Below are 3,442 nucleotides of genomic sequence, written 5' to 3'. Positions count from 1 at the left end.
TCTCTCAAATCAAGCCTAAGAGCTCTGAAGAGGTAGAAAAAGAAAAAAGCTGGATATTGGCTATGCAAGAGAGCTTGATCAATTTAAAAGAAACCAAGTGTGGACATTATTTTCTAGACCAATAAATCACCCAATTGTTGGCACAAAATGGGCGTTTAGAAACAAAGTAGATGAGCAAGGTAATGTCATTAGAAACAAAACAAGGTTAGTGGCACAAGGATATAACCAAGAAGAAGGCATTGACTATGATGAAACATTTGCTCCTGTTGCTAGGATAGAAGCCATAAGATTATTGCTTGCATTGGCATGTTTCATGAACTTCAAACTATTTCAAATGGATGTGAAAAGTTCCTTTTTAAATGGTCTTATTCAAGAAGAAGTCTATGTTAAAACAACCCCCTGGATTTGAAGACTTTGAAAAACCAGATTATGTTTCTAAGCTACATAAGGCATTATATGGATTAAAACAAGCTCCAAGAGCTTGGTATGAAAGACTATCAAAATTTTTAGTTGAAAAAGTGTATATTGGAGGAAGCATTGATACAACATTGTTTATTAAGAAATGCTTGAATCATTTAATTGTACTTCAAATCTATTTTGATGATATTATATTTGGTGCTACTAATGAGTCTTTGTGCAAGAACTTTGCTGAAGAAATGCAGGGTGAATTTGAGATGAACATGATGGGTGAATTGCAATTCTTTCTTGGCCTTCAAATCAAACAATGCAAAAAGGGCATCTTCATTAGTCAAGAAAGATACATTCAAGACATACTAAAGAAATTTGATATGCTAAAATTGAAATCAATCAGCACACCAATGAGCCCCTCCATCAAACTTGATGCAAATGAGAAAGGAACAAGTGTTGATCAAAAACTTTATAGAGGTATGATATGGTCTTTACTTTATTTAACTGCTAGCGGACGTGATATTCAATTTAGTGTATGCTTATGTGCTCGGTTTCAATCTCAACCCAAAAAGTCACACTTTATTACAGTTAAAAGAATCTTACAGTACCTTTTAGACACACAAAATATAAGATTATGGTATCTTAGAAGAACATCATTCACTCTTATTGGATATTCAAATGCAAATTTTGCTGGAAGTAGAATATATAGAAAAAGCACTAGTGGCACATGTTAGTTTTTAGGAGATATGCTTGTGTCCTGGTCAAGTAAGAAACAAAACTCTGTTCAACTTTCCATAGCTGAAGCTGAATATATATCATTAGATAGTTGTTGTACTCATATTTTATGGATTAAACAACAATTAGAAGATTTTAGATTGACTATGCATAAAGTACCAATATTTTGTGACAACACAAGTGCAATTAATATCTCAAAAAATCCAGTTTAGCACTCAAGAACTAAACACATTGAAATTAGACACCATTTTGTTAGAGACCATGTGCTTAAGGGAGACATTAAGATTGAATTTGTCAAATCCTTGCATCAATTAGCTGATATATTTACCAATATGCTAAATGAGGGAAAATTCTGTGAAATTAAGAGAAATCTAGGAATGACTAGTGTTCAAGAACTTTGAGAAAATTTTTGAACATTTCTTTGGTAAGACAGTGTATACTTAGTTGATTAAGAGCTTCACTTAATCAACTAAGAGCATTCTGTTTCTGATAGTAAAAGGCACAGGCAGAAAAGGGCAAAACTTAGTCAGTCAACAAGGCCCTAGTAAAATAATAAAACTTAAAGAAATAAAAAGAGGAAAACGGGTAAAGAAAAAGTAGAAAAAAATTACACCAAAAATGAAAAAATAGGGAAACTCTAAATTTTTTAAATAATTAAATTGTCCACATTGAAAGCGAAAGGGTCAGATTTTTTTTGGGAAAAAATTTTTCCCTTTAACTCACTCTTTTCCCACTCTCTCTTCTCTGAAATTGACCTCTCAAAACTAAAATCCCTTTTCTCCTAAATTTCTCAAACCTTAAAATCTGAAACTTCCAAAATCAATGGAAAAATCTTCCATGCCCAAAGATACTCTGGAAAAGAGGAAATGGAAATGACCCATGGAAGAAAGCTCACAGTTCGAAACTCAGAAAAAGAGAAAAGAAGGTGAATCAGCTATAGTGAATGTGAAGAAACAAAGAGTAAAGAAATAGAAATCAGAAAAGGAGAAAGATAAGGGAAAATCTATGACAAAAGGTAACTCTTCAGCACTAAAGTTTAGAAATAAAGTTCATGGAGATAGGTTCAGAAAAATTGAAAATGCACCCATATCATGCAGAAAATTCATTGACTGGGATAGTTTCAATGAGGTTGCAGAGATTAAGGAAGGGTTGTTAGAACACTTTGAAGAAATGAAATTGAAGAAATTTAGTGTCTTTAAGAATAGAACTTACAGTACCAGTCTAGTGAAAGAATTCTATACTGGAATAGCATAGGGTAAAGATGAACTAGATGACCCTGAGGAGTTTGTGGATGATAGTCTTAATGTCTACTTGAATGGGAAGGAATTTGTGGTTTCTGCTTCTGATTTATGGGAATTATTAAGTATAAAATGCGATGAGGAAAATTATAAAATTCCAAAAGATTATGATCCCTCATCCTTATGGGAGATGATCACTAGAAAAATTGAAAGATTCTCTTGAAAACGTTATGCAAGTTTCATCAAAAGCCCTCAAATAAGGATATTGCATTACTTCATAGCTTCAACAGTCCATGGGAGAGGAGGTAGTTTCAGCTATGTAAGTCTACAAAGTTTATGGATGATGTAGTTTGCTTTTAATGCATTTGGTTTTAATTTAGGGAGGTTTATGATTGAAAGAATAAGAGGAACATGTAGAGTTGATAAACTCCATTTGCCTTATAGAAATGTGATTACCTCTTTGGCCAAAAGAAAAGGTATATAAAATTCCAGATACGAGATAGATCAGGTAAAAAGTAGAAACCAAGCCATCTATCTAGGAAGTTTGTCCAAGATGGGGTACAAGTTATATAGGGAGATATTTGTCAAAACCTTTAAGCATGCTCAAAGGGATGAGCAAGCCACACCCACTTAAGCAACAACAGCACCCTATCAAATCTCAAATGAGATGATCTTGAACTTGCTTATGAGAATAGATAGGAAGCTAACTGACCAGGGTACCAACATAGAGAAAATTGAAGAAAAGCTTCAAGAGCTGAGAACTCTAATGGAAGACAAAACGAAGTCTCCTTCAAGCTCTGCAACTGAACATGCTCCTACAGCACCAAGTCCACCTCCAGCAGAGCAACTGAATGGGAGTCCCAATTTTCAAATTGAGGAGAATGAGCCAGAACTTGGTCAAGCAAAGAAAGTGCACACTATGAAACTTAAACTTGAAGAGAAAGACTATACAAACACAGAGGTGATTAGATCTCAGCTGCATGAGGAAACACAAGAAGCTGAGTCTTCCCAGCAAACTTTGAAAAAGTTTCCATCTTGGATGTCTTTTAGCAGATGGTGAG

This window comes from Theobroma umbraticum, unplaced genomic scaffold, assembly GCF_002168275.2.
Source record: "Theobroma umbraticum cultivar Fairchild unplaced genomic scaffold, ASM216827v3 scaffold_4.1, whole genome shotgun sequence".
NCBI lineage: Eukaryota > Viridiplantae > Streptophyta > Magnoliopsida > Malvales > Malvaceae > Theobroma > Theobroma umbraticum.
This window is presented reverse-complemented; position numbering follows the sequence as displayed.